General features: G+C 41.0%; 1 pseudogene; it reads left to right on the plus strand.

Moving 5' to 3' along the window:
* LOC149183866 (sucrose synthase 2-like) overlaps positions 1-17,185 on the plus strand; it is a 37,825-nt pseudogene extending 20,640 nt beyond the window's left edge.
* Positions 17,186-18,724: the final 1,539 nt, after the last annotated feature.

Consider the following 18,724-nt stretch of genomic DNA (forward strand, 5'->3'; position numbering starts at 1 on the left):
ATTGTCTCATAATAATATTTAGACTATAAACTTTATCTTATCCTCTTGGAGCACTTCAGTTTGAGCTACAGATGTGGCACATGCAGCTTTCATAAGGAAATATGCTTTCTTTGTGGGTCAGTTGAGCTATTGCATGCAGGACATCGGTTAGAACTCATGTGGTTGAGTTCTGTGGAGTTGGATGAGCAGTTAATGGAGTTGTGTTCAGTTTGACTTAGTTGAACTAGTTGTATTTAGTCTAACTGGCCAATAGACTAAGTGATGAGTTATGTGAATTAGTTATTAATTAATTCACTAATTATTAACTCATAATGCAACTAAAGAATACATCAGTTAACTCAATGCATGTACAGTTCAGTGGAGACAGGTGTTAGAGGTTGAGATTGCTATCAGTTGTAACTATAGTTTTGCATGAGATTTTGCACAATCAAAGGATTGAGTATGCCCATGAGAATTGCATATGACCAGTGATATAGCCTGTGCTCACGTGATTTCCAGTGTGAGTGACTCTCCAAGGTAAATAGAACTTGGAACTAGTTTGGATTCAATTCATTCTCTTGCAAGATTGTGCAGTGGAGGCAGGCAAGCAGCGGGGGAGATTTGGAGATCCGATCTGAGCTGTATTGTGTGTAATAGGTGGAGATAGTACTGAGTACTTGTGAGGAGTATTGTACTATGCATTGTTACATGTTCTCAATCATTATAATATACAGATAGTGTGGGGTTTTCAGTTGTATGATTTCCCTAGGTTACATACTGTGTTAATGTGTGCATGCGATTGATGTTTCATCGTTTTTAATGTTGCTAAATTGATGATCAACGTAGAGGAGATTATGTATTGTGCATGTATTCCGCAATAGTCAAGGAAAATTTTAAGAACCCCCCCTAAATTTATAAATATAATAAATGGGCGAATCTTTATGGTATATAGGTAAAATGGAAGGCGATTTTATCAATAATATAATATGTATATATAATTTTTTGGCGAATCTCTCACCAGGCATGGCGAATATTTTACTCAATTATAAAATCTTGTAAGATCTTGGCGAGTCTTTCACTAAATAATAAAACTTTGTAACGTCCTAGTGAATCTTAGCATAGGCTACATGCTGGTTTAATTCCCCCATTTAAATAGGCTACATTCCAGGTGAATACCATGGGTCAATACCATGTGCCATTTTGGTGAATACCATGGGTCAATACCATGTGCCATTTTGGTGAATACCATGGGTCAATACCATGTGCCATTTTTATTTTTATTAATTCTAATATTAGGGTTAATAATGGTTTTTTGCATGGTATTAATAACAATCTAGTCCATGGTATTTGTCCCATAGTATTTTGGCCATAGGTTTCACCTAAATATAACCCATTTTTTGAGTGTTCGTAAATATAAGGTGACTTATGGAGTAAATATAAAAAAATGTTTTATTTGTTTACCATACCTCTCGTTTATTTATATTTTTATTAATTTACCATACCTCTTTTACAAATATGGTATTTGGCCCTTAGGATTCACTTAAATAAAACCTCTTTCTTGAGCCTTCATAAATAGAACGAGGGTTATGGACTAAATATAAAAAGAGGTTTTATTTATTTACGATACGTCTAGTTTATTTATATTTTTATTTGTTTACCATACCTTTTGAGTAAGTATAAAAAGACGTTTTATTTATTTACCATACCTCCACTTTACTTATATTTTTATTTGTTTACACCCTTACATGTATATAAGGTGACTTATGGAGTAAATATAAAAAATGTTATATTTATTTACAATACCTCTCATTTATTTATATTTTTATTAATTTACCATACCTCTTTTATAAATATGGTATTTGGCCCATAGGATTCACTTAAATAAAACCTATTCTTGAAAATGGGCGAATGGATTCACTTAAATAAAACCTATTCTTGAAAATGGGCGAATGGAAGGTTGTAAGTCCTAATTTCAAGGGCTAAATTTACCTTTTTTACCCTCTCCCTTAAAATAAGGTGGGCTATTTGAGGTGATTTGTAAAAATGTACTATGATACAAAATATTCGCCCACTAAAAATTTAAAACCCCTTAATTTCACCAAAGGGCGAACATTCACCCCTAAAATTATCCTTGGCAATAGTGTATAATTGGGATAATCTTTGTGAATAAGTGTCATATTATTCAAAATTTCTACATGGTATCAGAGCTATTGATCATCAGATCTACTATTTAGAAAGTGTTTACATTCTATTTCTTCAGGCAGAGTCTGTAATCGGGCCAGGTAGCTGATGAGCCCCAAAAATGGATAATTATTTGGGCTCATTCAACCTCCTAATTCGACTTAATCCACCATTCTCATTAGTTTATTGCATGTTTTTTATTATATTTATGCTAATAGAGTGAATTGGGTTAGTCATTATGCCAACAAGTCTAATGTGTGCTTTGTGTAACCTTTTTGGTCCATTTGGAGACAAAATCAAAGGTGTAAATGAGCACTTGGCAGCCAAATTCGTGGGAGAAGAAGGGAGAGGATTTGTAGGAAGGTGTCCCCTTCATTTATGGGCCTTACCTCGAATTCTCCACCATCAGCTCGGAGTTCAAGGGCCACCAAATCAATTAACACAAGGGTGGCCAAGCAAGTCAAGTAGGACTGCTGTTAACTACAAGTTTTGGGCAGCCGAGTCCCTAAAGTTTAGGAGGACTGTTGGGGTCCTCAATTTGTATAAATAAGAGGGCTTAGGGCCTCATTTCAGTTAGTCATTTTGGGGAGCTAGTGGTTAGTCATTTTGTAGCCAATGGTTAGTCATTTTGTAGGCAGAAGTTAGCTAGTTTTTAGTTCGATTTTTATGCAGTAGATTAGCTTTGCTTTCAGCACATTTTCAAGTTTCCATTGTGGACAGTTTTGATGTAACTCTTCTTTTCTTGCTCAATAAAGATGAATCCAGCTTTGCACCAGCTCTAAATCTCTCTTAGGAGGTTGTAGCTCTTGGGGTTGGGCCCATCTCAAGCGCCCAATACCTCCTTTGTTTACTTTCATGTGTCTTTGCTGCATTCTTAGAATAAAATCTGCCATTTAGATCTAAATCTTGTTTCGTTATTTAGGTTGCTTTTGATGATTAAAGTAGATTTTCATATTCAGATTGATTTGATAGGTTAATAACATAAAGGATCCTTGGAAAAAGGGCTCAAGCACCTCTGATCTCACCTCTCCCTCAGTGGGATCGTGAGTTGGGACAAAGGTGACCTTGCTGCCCAACAAAAACACTAGTTTGCTTGTCCATGCAATCTTTGGTGTAATGTTTTCATTTGTAGGAGTTAATCATGCGTTTAGGCCTTTTGAAATGCTCCTTTGCTTAAGTGTTGTACATGGTTCTCTTTATGAATAAAGCTGTTGTTCATTTGTTTCATTGACAGTTAGACTAGATTAGCTAAGATTTCGATTATGTGCAGGACTTAGTTGATTCAGTTAAGTGTACACCGTGCAGGGCATCTCCATCTCTCTCTCATTCACCCAAGCTTCGTCCAGGTCAGCTGCTCCATCCCCTAGTTAGGTTCCTCGTCTCACAACTGTCTTTCTGCCCACGTAACCCTACCTTATTGTTCCTCCATTGTCTTAGCCTTCTTTAAGTCAAGCCAGCTTTCCACACCCTCTCGCCACTCCAACCATCAGTCCTTGGGTCATTTCAGGCCCCTACTCTGCCTCCCTATCCATTTATGCACCTTACCTCACTCACCCATCCTCCAAAATCCAATTTTTAAACATCCTGTAGAAAAATTACAGAACATCCTGTAGAAATCCTAAACATCCTGTAGAACCCCTGCAGACTTACTGTACAAGCTCACGAATGAGGTTTCTTGATAGCCAAACTCTGTAAAACTCTCTGGAAGGGTGTTAGGGACTCCTTAGACCCTCTCTGAACCTTCCCGACCTCTTCCAAGCATTTCTCCTCCTTGATCTACCTCTGCACAGTAAAAAGCGAGTTAAAACCACATGCATGATAATTCTAATAAATTATTCAAAAATACAAAAAGATGTTTTCTTCAAGTAGAGGTAGTCTAGACACATGTATCTTACCTTCATAGAAGTAATGGCATCTCTTTCAGTAGTTTGCATTCTCATCTTTGCATCAGTAGGACTAGCTGGTAGAATTAGGGTTTGCTAGGGTTTGCGTTTCTTTTTGGCTTTCAATTTCTTTCCGCAAGTAGATTAGCTTCCTTTGAGTTAGCTTTCATACATCAGTTAAAAAGCTTCTTCTAAGAGCTCATAGAAGTTGGATTAAGCCCCTAGCGGACTTGTGCCAGCTGAACAAGTGACAGCTGCGGCAAGAGCTAGTACTTGTGCATACAACACCGTCGCTTCCAAGTTTGTTACGAACTACCGGGTTGATAAAATTAAGGAAGGGAGTTCCAGGAGTTGTAGCATTATTGCTACAATACTGGAGCCCACCATCGTTTTGGCGCCGTTGCCGGGGACGCGTCAGAGTATTGGTGATTGTTGCTTTTCTTCTATTTTCCACTACAATCTTCTGCTAAGTAGTTTATTTCATTTCCATTATGCAATTTCATTTAAGAAAAAGTAGATTAGCCTTTCCCGCTTTCATAGATTAGCATTTCAATTCCGCAATTTCATTTTTGCAAGAGTAGATTAGCATTTCAATTCTGCAAGCGTAGACTAGCATTTCATTCCTGCAATTTCATTTGAGCAAAATAAATTAGTCCTTTCCTGCTTTCATTTCAATTCTGCATTTTCATTTTAGCAAGATAGTTAGTTGCAGTTCAATCTAATTCAGTTTTGCAGGTAGAAGTAGAAAAAAGCAAAAATCAACCAAAAAGATTTCATTTCATGCCTTGTAGGAGTAGAGATAAGTTAGAAAAATATTTTCACAACACCCCCCTTTGCTTCACACAGCCAATCTTCTCTCTTCTTCGATGGCTGTGACTAAGAAGAACCCCTGGGTGGACATCAAGACATATCTGAAGAACCTCTAGGGGAGAAGAAGAAGAAACCATTCCTCTGGAGCAAATGGCTACAAGCAGAAATGTTGGGAGTAGTCCCTTGTCCAAAGACGAATTTGAAGATCAGATGGAAGATTTCAAGAGTGATATGAGGCAGTTTCTTGCCATGCAATTGGATACCCTGTGGATCCAAAAGAAGCAAGAGGAAGCCAAGAGGGCTTTGGTCATCTTTTGTCCCAGGTGCACTAGAAAGCATCCTAGGGACGAATGTCCAATGCACTCCCTAGAAGTGTGTTTCATTTGTGAAGAATACCATCCTACGAATCAGTGCCCTTCCTTACCCGGAATTAAAGCTGCATATCAGAGAGAAAAAGGAGCCACTGAACCACTCTATTATATGAACCAAAGGAGTCTGCATGGACCTAGATCTTACCAGCAGGAACTGCAAGGGATACCCGAGACCTATTATGACCCCTATCAAGCCACTTTCATGCCTTCTTGGGGTCCCCCTGCTCATCCTTCCTGGTTCACACCTCCTCCTTGTTCCTTCATAGATCCATATTATGCCTAACCAGCTGCTCATTTGTTTCACTCTTATGCTCAGCCACAACCTCAGTGGAATGCACCTCATCAGGGGTGGAGGCCCCAATACAACACTCCTCCCACTTATTTTCCTCCACCACCTGCTCATCCACAACCATCGCCTCCTCCTCCACCAAGGCAACCCCAAATGCCTAGCCAACCACAACCCCATCCGTATCCATCTCAAATACACACCTCCACTCAACTACCCGTACCACCATTTCCAAAAGCATACCACGGAGCAGCTCAACCCAATTGCGAAGCTGAGGCACAACATGTCCAAACAACTGCTCTTGAGCTCAATGATCTTCACCATAGCTCAGGAAGAGTATTGCAAAAAAGAGATAATCTTGAAAGCATTGAAGGATCACATCTAGCAAAAGAAGATTCAGAAGAGGAAATCAAAGAACCATGGGCTTTACTTGATGAAGAGAAGACATCAGAAGTAGAGATAAAGAAAGATCCTTCATGGTTACCATCAAATCTTCCATGTATTCAAGAGAAAGATCAGCAAAAAGAGGAAGATGAGGAAGTCATAGTAGAAAGTGACATGAAACATGACCCAGATCAGCAAAAGGACCAAGGATATCAAAGCTATATTGAGATATGGTTTCAGAAGGTCACTAAGTTGCAGCGGTACTCTCTTCCTCAGCTATGTTTGATCCCTTCAAAGTTAGATCATTTGGTCTCTAAAATCCGGATAGCTGTCCAAGCATGCATTTCGAGCCTTCACATCATCTTGTCTCTAATCTCAATGTGCACATGGCTCCATTGGAAGTATTCTTACACTTGAAAATGATTTTGTTTTTCAAGTAGGGTAGGGTAAAAAAAAAAAAAAAAGAGAGAGAAAAAATGAAATAAGAAGAGAATAAAAATCTAAGGTGAAAACCTCCTCGGAGGCGCCTTAGATTGGCTCATTGATTGAAAACTTCCATGAGGCAGTCAATGGGTTGGGAAAAAAAAGAGAAAAGAGAATAAGATCTCTGGGTGAAAACCTCCCTTGGGGGCGCCCAGGGCAGGCAATTAGGGTGAAAACCTCCATGAGGCGCCCTAGTTGTTTTTCAAAAAAAAAAAAGAAAAAGAAAAAGAAAAATAAATCTAATTTCCATTGAATAATTTCAGGTTGCAGCAATGACATTGCAGGTCATGAGGATCACTCAAAACAAAGACAAAGGAGTTTTTGTGCCTTATAGAGGAAGTTTTATATTTCTACAGGAAACATCCTGTAGAACCTTCAAGCGAGCCAGATTCGATTTTGGAAGGGGATCTAAAGCTTGGAATCCATTGGTGATGGATGCAAGCATCCATGTTCCCATTCCTCACCCTTTTCCATCATCTTTTCCACCTCATTGTGCTTCTTCATTGTGCTTCTACAGGAAGTTCATGTAGAAATTGTAGGAAGCTAGAAGTGGATTTCAAAAAGGTGGTTTGGCGAACAATGTAGCTTCCTCAAGGGTTCAGAAGTCCTCCTGCACTTTTCAAACTCCTCCTCCATCATCTCCATACCTGCATCATGGCCCAAGTTCATTTTTCATACCATGCAACAAGATTGCAAAATGCCTTGAAGCAAAAATACCTAGAACAGAATTTGTTTTTGCCTTAACTTGAAAACCATGCATCCATTTGAAAAACCGTTTTACAGAGAATCATACAGGGGTGATGGCAACATGCTTGAGCAGTTTCAGCCAATTCCGGTTCACGGTTTCCAAGAAATCAGCCTCCATCGCCTTCAGCCATTTTTGCATTTTCTCCATATCCATGCATCTGTTTCAAAACTTGTTTCATGGGGAGATGCACATGGGTGATAGTAGCCTACCCAAGCAGTTTCAGCCAATTCTGATGCACGGTTTCCGAGAAATTGATCTCTGAAATATTCAGCCATTTTCCATTTTTCTCGAAATTTGTGCATCCATTGATCACGATTTTGCTATGTTAGGTGCATCATGATGATAGGAACATGCTCAGAAATTTTCAGATCGATCCGATCTATCATTTGGGAGCAATGGCGAAAACAAGTTTTGGTCCTGTGAAAATTCAGTGGCAGCAGCTTGAGGGTGCAGATCTGAACGTGGAAATGAACTCCTATAGCATGCATCTGGCCAGAGGACACCTGCACAAGGAAACCAGCCATGAATCAGCAACCAAGCCATCATGCAACCATAGAATCAAATGCATGCAGCAATGACAGGCCACAGTAGCTCACGGCAGCCATTTGACTTCAGGTACGTGACTGAAACTCGTTCTTCTATTGCACAGATCTAATTTAAAAACTGCATGAACAAATGGAATGGTGGAATTAAGGCACGAATATAGCAAGATTAAGCCGATAGTTCCTTTTCCAATTCTCTAGCAATCAGCCAGGAATCATGCAGCGTACGTGTTAGACAACTCACGTGAAAATTAAAAATAAAAATAAAACAGACAGTGGTAGAGGCTTTAACTCCAGTGCAACTGATTAACAAGAAGAGGACATGCAGCTCATCATAGCACTACCGTCTGCATGTGGCCACGTACACCTGGCCACCTCACTCCTTCACCACAAATCACGCAACAATTAATGAACGCTCAGCTGAAACTCACAGATTGTTGTTAACTTGCACTTGCAACATTTTCAACTGAAGTATGCATCCTCTGCTTCCACAAAATGATTAACCTATCGTCCTCCGCTAAGTTTTTCTACCTGTCTTCGATATTCTGTTGTGTATCAAGCTCGCACAGAGGTGCAGGTGCACTGTACAGGCGTTTCTACAGGAAGACGTCCTACAGGAAAGTATAGCAAAGCCGTCCAGAGCAGAAAAGCTTGAGTTTTATTCATTAGATTTTGGGCCTGAAGAGAGATATGTAGCACAAGGGAAGAAGATTTTGCGGCCTCATCATTTATTAGATGACTAATAGAGGTATTGGGAGAGAATGATGAACTTCAAACGCTCAAAGAAGGGCTATTTGGAGATGTGTTAAGACACACGAGGACATCATTCTTCCACCATAGATTGTCCTTGCAGTACGACCAAGGTCTGGTATATGGGATTATGTCCGTGTCAAATGTTGATTGTTATAGACATTTTTGTGCCTTACAGCTTTGAGCATGAAATGTCCATAATCCGAGGGATCCAAAGTCCCTAAAAGTGTTGTTCCTGCCCCTAAAAGAATAAGGTCAACCAATGACAGCTTCTCCCAGAAGTTCTCCACCAAAAACTACTCAGAATCAGTCAAATCCGGATCAATTCAAGTGCTCCACTAGCTGCCTGCATTGCAAAGCACCCCAGTGCACTAGCTAGGTGCGTTACAACGCACCTAAATGCACTACCAGGGTGCGCTGAGCGAGAAATTCCAAATGGCAGTGTCATTCCGCGAGGTGTACAGACAATGGAAGCTTCCAAAATCTTCCTCAATGACACTTGCCTCACTGAGTTTGACCAAGGATGAGTAAGAGGCTCTCAGCCTCCAAGTGGAAGCAAGAACTGACAGAGAGAAGCCACAAGTCAAAACATAAGCTGACTCATCCTCTCTGCTTACATCTATATATGGATCCCTCATCCCAGAGATCCGGAGGCTGGAATTTTGTACTTTGCAGAGAATTGCTGTTGGTTTGAGATTGAGATTAGTGCATTGGGTGATTTATGCTTTGTTGGAGGTGAGGAAGGAATTCCTTTGCTGGGAGGTAGATGCTAGATCGAGACTCACTTGGTTGTATCTCCTCTTAGACTTTCTTATTATATCAATAAAACTATTTGAGTTTCTCCTACATGCTGTGTATCAATGATGCTTTGTTATATTTGCATGTTTAGCTTAAATCTGATCCTAAGCTAGTTATGAATGTAAATCTATGTCTTTTGTGTAGTTTTCCTCTTCTGTGATCTTGCAGGAACTTGGTGAAGCTGGACCAGTAAGGGAGCAGGCAGCGGGAAGCGAACAAAGAGGAGAGCGATTGGATCAACAAACTAGCGAAAGACACAGGTTAGTTACATCCTTCCTCTTCGTTTACATTTCATAAAGAAGAATACAAAAGTAGTTTTCCTTGTTTGTTGCTAAGGCACTGTCACACCTTAGAGTGGGATAGGGGCGTTCTGAATAGATACTTTTCCCAGCAACAAAATGGCGACTCCACTGGGGAGCGTATCTAGTTAGTTTATTTGTGTTTCTATTGTTGTTCTTCTCATAAACTTAGGAGTGGCGAATCGAACTGCATTTGCCATTTACAAATACAAAGTAGAGATCTGCTACTCTAGTCCATTCACTGGGCCTGTTTATGATTTGAACAGCTGATCCACAAATCTTCTAATTGCCCTTTGTGATAGCTCTTAGTCCTCCTTTAAATCATCCCTCTAATTGTACCTTACTGATAGCTTTTATCCGGCCAAAAACCATAGATTAAACTGCAAACCGTGACCCAGAACCCAGAGAAAATTCTCGTTTCTGCTTTAGCGCAGGCTCTGTGAAGAGGTTCTGCATTTCAACGCAGGTCCTGAGAGGGCTACCTGCGCTGCAATTCAGTTTCTCTATGCAACAGGTGCGCTGATCAGCCTTTGCCCTGTGCAGCTGTGGTTCTTTGCTTCATTTTGTTCAGTTTTATCTCTGATTTTTGCAGCCTGTTATCAGTGTGTGTACCTATCTAAAAACCCCTTTTCTTTGCCTTAATCCCGCCTCAGTTGTATAAAAGAAACTGTATTTGTTTTTGTGTATTTGTTACATCATTTTCAGTTTCCCATTACAAAAGTAAACTAGTCATACTGTCGCCCTTAGATCTAGACCTGTCGTAAGTGTCGTTTTGATCTTAGGAGTAAGTTTGTTTGCTGTTGACAGTTGGTTACCCTTTTACTTTTGTCTTTTGGTTTGAATTTGTGAATTTCTAGTGTCGAAACAAGTGTTTACTTCAAAATCATAAAGTGTCGTAATCGTCTCTACTTTGTTGATTTCGAAAAAGAAGCTTGTTTGTGTTTTTCACTTGAAATCGAATTCAAATTTGTACAACAACTTTCTTTTTAGGCATCAATATTAAGAAAGTGAAAACAAATACATGCATATGTGCATTTGCATTTTGACAGTTTATATGGCTTGATTTAGGAAAAGTGCATTTACAGTGTGCTCTATGCTCTTTGAGAAAAGATTGTGTCTTTCTTTTCCCCTTGTAGCTAGGATTTTCATTGTTGAAAAGAGATAAAAGCTTGCTTATCATCTTTAGACTGCATTTAGGAATTATATCTACATCTCGTGGTGATCCAAAAAGGCAAACTTCTAAGAATATCAACCTAAAATAAATTGAATGAACTTAACAACGCTTTGTAACTTAACACACAACGTAGAGGTCTAGGCTAGAGACGTGTTCCGGCGTCGTAAAGCCTGGTAACTGTTGTCCTCACTGTTGGTTGGGTGATTCCTCCACTGTGAGACGATAAGTGCCAGTACGGATTGTACTCCCACGTACCGTCGAGTATATATTGGGAGACCCTTATAGGCATAAAACCTTTATCCATAGGAAGTCGTGTCGGCCGCCCTACTGATCGCAATGCACTGAACACAGCATTCGGGAAGATTGACCGCCCGTACCTTAAAAAGTATTCTGCGGTTTTGCGATCGGTTTGGCACACCCTCTACCTAGAACTCCAGAGCAGTCCCTTTCATTCCTTTTCAGACTCCTTAACGGAAAAGGTCCATCTGAGCACTTGTCACTTCAGGCTCATTAAAAATCGAAGGAGACTAGAATCATATTTTGCTTTTTCTCGACTCTTTAAAATTGACAAAGCAAGTTGTGTCCAAGCGTCGTTAAAATTTATTTTAAACGGAATATTCATACCCTTTTCCCTGCGTTGATCTTTAGGTTGAGAAAATGGAGCCTACCAACCAAGGAATTCCCCTTGGTGGAAATCCTAGTCCCTTCTCCTCTTGGGGAGATGTTGGTGCGCCCCATATGGCCACATTGTCGCTTCTAGGACTGAAAATTGGCTTGCCGGTCTGGCTCTTCTCAACCAATGTCGTTCAGAACACCACTATTCCTGAACAGTCGAATCAGCAGTTAGACGAGTCCAGAATTTCCCACCAACCTTCTACTTCCTCTAATTCTTCCTCTCTTCCTTCCTCTTCGCATGACGGGACTGGTAAAGCTAAAAACCAAGTTCCTAAGGAGAAAAAGGAAAAGAAGAAGAAAGAGAAAAAGAAGAAGGAGCCAAAAGCAAATAAGGGAAAACAAGTGTCATCTAATGAAAATCCACACACAGCACCGACTAGGCCTAAATCACCATGTGTCATTTGCAGAGGAGACCACTTTCACAGAGATTGTCCTTGCATCCCTCGGATACTAAGGGACTGGTCTCCTCGTTTGCACAATCCGGTGTCGTCAACCTCTGATAGCCATGTTGAAAGCACACCGTCAACTAGCGAAAGTGAAGTCCCAGGACAAAAAGGGAGGGCTAGACCTCCCTGTAGACTGTGCGAAGGCAACCATGCCCTCCACCGTTGTCCCTTCTTAGACGAAGCTAAAAGAGTTTTGGATGATCGTCCGGTTTCACCGTTACGACTCCCTCCTGGATATAAAAAACTCTTGCCGAGTCCTTCGTTAGTTGAGAATCTAGCTGGCCCGCTCAAGTGGTCAGCTGAAGCGTCTATCATTGAAGATAAACCAACTGAATCCATACTAGACGAAAGTCAAAAGGTCGAGGCAGCAGTTGACCCGGTCTTGCCTTCAGAGGTTTTATCTTCAAATGATACAGTCACTGAAGAGGATAAGGATGACACCATCCAAATTCTCTTCATCAACACAGACTCCGAAGAACACGGGGGCAATCCACCCATTCCTTTATCGCAGGAAGGAAGTTCGTCAGAGCCATACCCGGCTGTCTATTCGGTCCCACCTCCAAGCGACCTAGTTGTATCCTTCGACTGGAACCAACTAGGCAGACCCCGTTTGCCAGCAAGCATACCATTCCGAATTATCGTTCAAATATACAGAATGGTCATGGCTGGCACCATCATAGATGAGGGGGTGTCTGTGAGTATCCTTTCCTCTATTGCTTGGAAAGCGCTTGGTTCGCCATCGCTTTTTCCTGAGATGAGAAATCTGATAGGCTTTGATAAAGGAACCAGTCGACCTCTAGGGATCCTCCCCAATGTGCCCATAACATTGAAAGGGAAGACCGTTCAAATGAACATGATGGTCGTTCAAGGACCCTTGGATTATAACCTACTCCTTGGACGAGACTATATATATTGCATGGGAGCCATCGTCTCCTCACTCTTTAGAGTAATGTGTTTTCCGCACAAAGGAAGAGTGGTCAAGCTCGTGGACCAACTTTCATTTCCTGGATCATGCATCGCAAATAGTCATATACCGTCCCTAAATGGTCTCTTCATGCAAGAAATGTCTCAACCCACGGTCCGTCCTCCCGATGAGCACGAGTAATTCGGAGGGATATGACTGGAACCCAGGGGGCATGCGTCCTGGTCTGCTTCGGCAGGAAAACTTTGGGTATAGGTTAGGTTTCCACGGGAGAATATGACTAGTCCGTACCCCGTCCGTGATTGGAAGAGGGGTTGTTCTAGAATAAGATTCTCTTGTCAAAGTTATGTGAATCGGCGGGCGTCGTCATTCACCTTTGTTTATCTCGGTAGACATCGCCAAAGAAGTGTTTTGTTTGCTGCGCAAATGAGACAATCTTTGGTAACCTGAAAGAGGTAGGCCTTTCCTGGTAGAACAATTGTTTTATCTACAAATTGAGGGGTAACCTTGAAATCGTATTTTATACCTGGGGGCATGCAAACCTTTTGGAGTGCAAGCAAGGGGCGGCTATTTATTTTTTAAATTTTTAGGATCTCTAACCCTTTAAACTCGTAGGATTAGTCGTTTTCGAACTTGCATAAAGAAAGGATTCCGGGGCAAAGCTTTGTAAGGTGCAAGCTCCATAAAAAATGGCATCTTCAATGAGACATTCTTATCATATGACTGGATTAATCGAGCAGTTTTAGCACATAGTTGATGCTCGTTAAAAAATAAACATAAGATCGAGCAAGTGTTTCAATCCGCATTTAAGCTTGTTTAAAAAATGAACTATCCTCCGGTAAATAACCACCGTGAATGTAACATTATCAGCCATTAAAGCCTTGGTCGTGTTTGCACCTTCACCTCCACTTTTCCATTTGGCCGATCATTCACCTCCATTTGATTGTTTACCCATTTTGAGGAACAGTTGCGAAGAGTGATTTCACTAGCCATCCTTGTGACACTGCCGTGATTGGAAAATTCCAACCCTTACCTGGAATCAGCTGCTACCCGTCTTATCACTCGTTCCTCAAAAGACGAGTCTTCTTTAAGCTCTTTTCATCTGACTCGTAAAATATGAAAAGATTGCCGAGTTTTGGCCTTCCAGCTCGTTAAAGCGACCGGAAGTGCTATCCCTCCTCTAGATTTTAATCTTTTTGGACCTGAGGGATTATTGCACAAAAAGATCGAGCGCTTGTTTTGTTCGGCTCGTTAAAACTATCGAAAATTCATCCCTTCTGTATTGTTTTATACTTTTTCGGACTTAAGGGATTAGATGACGAAAAAGGACTTCCAGAGTTACCTTTACGTTCCTTTTCAGACTCCCTAAAAAGGAAAAGGACCGAGTTATCTTTGTCGTTAAACTCGTTAAAAGCATTAATAGCGACAAACTTGTCTTTAGGCGAGAACGAGTTTCACTATCGCTAGGCTCGTTAAAACATAGCGATGGGTTTGCCCGAAGGGAAAATTATAGAACAAGCATATGTTATCCTCCTCAAGCTTGACAAAAATAAAGAGGTACTGGTCAGCAATGACTGGGGAAAAATTGGGAAGAAACTCAAAGAACCTTTATTGGTAGCAAGTCGCTCTTGAACATGACACTTCCACTCCGTGCCTGAGTCGGGTTGGGTTGTTTCATTCACCGGTCACATCACCATGGTCTCACCATACCATCCACCTTTGGGGTAAATGCTACCAATCCATCATATAAGTGTCGTCGATATGTTTAAGAGAAGTCATCCAGAGAAGTCACCTGTGTCCCATCCACTACCATACATTATACTTCATTCTTTCATGACCGCCACCCTGAACCATATATCATCAGATCGTTTTCACCTCCATCAAAATCATTTGCTCCGTTCCGTGTCATTGATGTGGGATACATTAAGGCCCTCCTTTGACGGATCGCTTCTTGTCGACATCAGCTCATTATCCAAGAAGTTGATCTAGGAACACCCCCTTCAGTACTTTGAAGCTTGCATGCCTCAATGGCAAGTTTCTCACTTCTGGCGACAGGTATACATCAATGACCTTTGACCGAAAGATTTTGCGTGGTGTTCGACGCCAAGTCCTTTATTCACACCACATGAATTGTACTGTAGTACCTTGAGGGTCATTATCATTATCAGTGATTCCTCTCGCACTTGTTAACAGTTTACATCATTGACTGGTAATCAAGCGATGTCTTTCCATGTTCGACTTCAGAACATTTCTCACATGGATCGACTTGTACTTAGAGTGAAGATCGGACGAGATTGAAGACCCCGGATCTAGTTTCATCCATCCGGGCTGCGATATATATTCAGGAAAAATAAAGGCATTGACATGTACAGCATTGCAGCACAGATAATCATCCTACCACAAGGATGATGACTTCATCAGAATCATCAGTCTACCATCAGACGATTGTCTGTCCTATGTACATAAAAATGAATTTATAAAGTTGAGCATGGGAATGCCTGCCTCATCTAGATCATGAAAACAGTATGAAAATAATGTATTGTATTGTATCTTATTACAGGTCTCCTCCCAGCATTGAAAGAACTTCGGATCCTCCTAATAAAGCATTTCACACGATAAACGGCCTCATACTTTAGGGGGCAACTGTTATAGACATTTTTGTGCCTTACAGCTTTGAGCATGAAATGTCCATAATCCAAGGGATCCAAAGTCCCTAAAAGTGTTGTTCCTACCCCTAAAGGAACAAGGTCAACCAATGACAGCTTCTCCCAGAAGTTCTCCACCAAAAACTACTCAGAATCAGTCAAATCAGGATCAATTCAAGTGCTCCACTAGCTGCCTGCGTTGCAAAGCACCCCAGTACACTAGCTAGGTGCATTGCAACGCACCTAAATGCACTACCAGGGTGCGCTGAGCGAGAAATGCCAAATGGCAGTGTCATTCCGCGAGGTGTACAGACAATGGAAGCTTCCAAAATCTTCCTCAATGACACTTGCCTCACTGAGTTCGACCAAGGATGAGTAAGAGGCTCTCAGCCTCCAAGTGGAAGCAAGAACTGACAGAGAGAAGCCACAAGTCAAAACATAAGTTGACTCATCCTCTCTGCTTACATCTATATATGGATCCCTCATCCCAGAGATCCGGAGGCTGGAATTTTGTACTTTGCAGAGAATTACTGTTGGTTTGAGATTGAGATTAGTGCATTGGGTGATTTATGCTTTGTTGGAGGTGAGGAAGGGATTCCTTTGTTCGGAGGTAGATGCTGGATTGGGACTCACTTGGTTGTATCTCCTCTTAGACTTTCTTATTATATCAATAAAACTATTTGAGTTTCTCCTACATGTTGTGTATCAATGATGCTTTGTTATATTTGCATGTTTAGCTTAAATCTGATCCTAAGCTAGTTATGAATGTAAATCTATGTCTTTTGTGTAGTTTTCCTCTTCTGTGATCTTGCAGGAACTTGGTGAAGCTGGACCAGTAAGGGAGCAGGTAGCGGGAAGCGAACAAAGAGGAGAGCGATTGGATCAACAAACTAGCGAAAGACACAGGTTAGTTACATCCTTCCTCTTCATTTACATTTCATAAAGAAGAATACGAAAGTAGTTTTCCTTGTTTGTTGCTAAGGCACTATCACACCTTAGAGTGGGATAGGGGCGTTCTGAATAGATACTTTTCCCAACAACATTGATGAACTTGCTGTTGAACAACTTTCTGTGGCTGAATATTTGGAATTCAAGGAGCACCTTGTGGATGAAAGTGTCAAGGATAAATATGCATTGAAGCTAGACCTTGAGCCCTTCAATGAATCTTTTCCTTGCCCAACACGGCCATCTTCCATTGGTAGTGGAGTTCAATTTCTCAATCAGCATTTGTCCTCAAGATTATTCCATGATAGAGAAAGCATGCAGCCCTTGCTGCATTTCCTTCGAGCACACAGCTACAGAGGCCAGAAGCTGATGCTGAATGAGAGAATACAAAGTTTGTCCAAGCTACGCTCAGTCTTGGTAAAGGCAGTGGAATATCTTAAAAAGTTCCCCAAGAATACACCACATATAGAGTTTGAATACAAATTACAAGAAATGGGATTGGAAAAGGGATGGGGAGACAATGCAGAACATGTCTTGGATATGATTCATTTGCTCTTGGAGACTTTGCAGGCCCCTGATCCATCAACTTTAGAAACATTTCTAGGAAGGATTCCTATGGTCTTTAATGTTGTGGTTCTTTTACCTCAGGGTTATTTTGGCCAAGCAATTGTTTTAGGAATTCCAGATACTGGTGGACAGGTTGTGTATATACTTGATCAAGTTTGTGCATTGGAGAATGAAATGTTGCTGAGAACAACACATCAAGGATTGGACATCAAACCTGAAATTATTGTGGTGGCGCGGTTGATTCCTGAGGCCTATGGTACAACATGCAATCAACGAATTGAAAAAAACCACAAGTAAAGCAAAAGGAAAAGCAAGAAAGAAAAAGAAGGAAGAAACATAGAGGAAAAGGAGAAATGGGCCAAATTGCTAAGCCTAAAACTGTGGGAGGAACAATGGCATAAACACCTTGGAAAAGGATTGCAGAAGAGAGTAGAGAAGATTGAAAAAGGCCAAACAAGTAGGGACACACCCAAGGAAACCACAACATAGGTCAAGGAGAAGGCACCCCAGCCAAGCAAGCCAAATCAGAGAAAACTAGTTCTACAGGAAGTTAGCAGACTGTTTCTACAGGAAGATAGAGAATTGTTTCTACAGGAAGCCAGAAAACGGCCTCCCAGCACAAGCAAAAGTGTCCCTACCAATTTCCCAGGCATCCTCACATCCACCCCCTCCATGAACACTCATCTTTTTCAGGGTTCGAGCACAATTTAGTCACGGTTCAACCTTCTACAGGAAGCTACAGGACTTTCTACAGGAAGTTCTGTATTTTTACCAAAAACATCCTGTAGAAGCCTTTGGGTGGCCAGAATCAATTATGGAGAGGTATTTGAAGCTAGAAGTTTGTTGAGGAGGCATGCAACCACTCTTTTCTTCCATCCTCAGCTGGTTTCATCTCCTTTCACCACCATTGCCACCATCAGATTGAATATACTTGCACAATCATACCAAGGTTGAGAATTCACTAGGAAAAGGAGCAGGCAGTGGGAAGAAGCAAAGAGAAAAGCATGATTTCATGACAGAGAAAAGGACATCAGTTCAGAAGCTTGGCATGACAAGGAGGCCACCAAGGCCATAAAAAATGAGGAGATAGATTGGTTGCTCAGAGGATGAGCAACACTTTCAGTAGGGGGGTGATGATGAGCCCCAAAAATGGATAATTATTTGGGCTCATTCAACCTCCTAATTCGAATTAATCCACCATTCTCATTAGTTTATTGCATGTTTTTGATTATATTTATGCTAATAGAGTGAATTGGGTTAGCCATTATGCCAACAAGTCTAATGTGTGCTTTGTGTAGCCTTTTTGGTCCATTTGGAGACAAAATCAAAGGTGTAAATGAGCACTTGGCAGCCAAATTCGTGGGAGAACAAGGGAGAGGATTTGTAGGAAGGCGTCCCCTTCATTTATGGGCCTTACCTCGAATTCTCCACCATCAGCTCGGAGTTCAAGGGCCACCAAATCAATTAACACAAGGGCAGCCAAGCAAGTCAAGTAGGACTGCTGTTAACTACAAGTTTTGGGCAGCCAAGTCCCTAAAGTTTAGGAGGACTGTTGGGGTCCTCAATTTGTATAAATAAGAGGGCTTGGGGCCTCATTTCAGTTAGCCATTTTGGGGAGCTAGTGGTTAGTCATTTTGTAGCCAATGGTTAGTCATTTTGTAGGAAAAAGTTAGCTAGTTTGTAGTTCGATTTTTATGCAGTAGATTAGCTTTGCTTTCAGCACATTTTCAAGTTTCCATTGTGGACAGTTTTGATGTAACTCTTCTTTTCTTGCTCAATAAAGATGAATCCAGCTTTGCACCAGCTCTAAATCTCTCTTAGGAGGTTGTATCTCTT

The sequence above is a fragment of the Pinus tabuliformis genome, chromosome 3_2 (assembly GCF_031772625.1).
Source record: "Pinus tabuliformis cultivar Carrire ecotype Pingquan chromosome 3_2, CPIR1, whole genome shotgun sequence".
NCBI lineage: Eukaryota > Viridiplantae > Streptophyta > Pinopsida > Pinales > Pinaceae > Pinus > Pinus tabuliformis.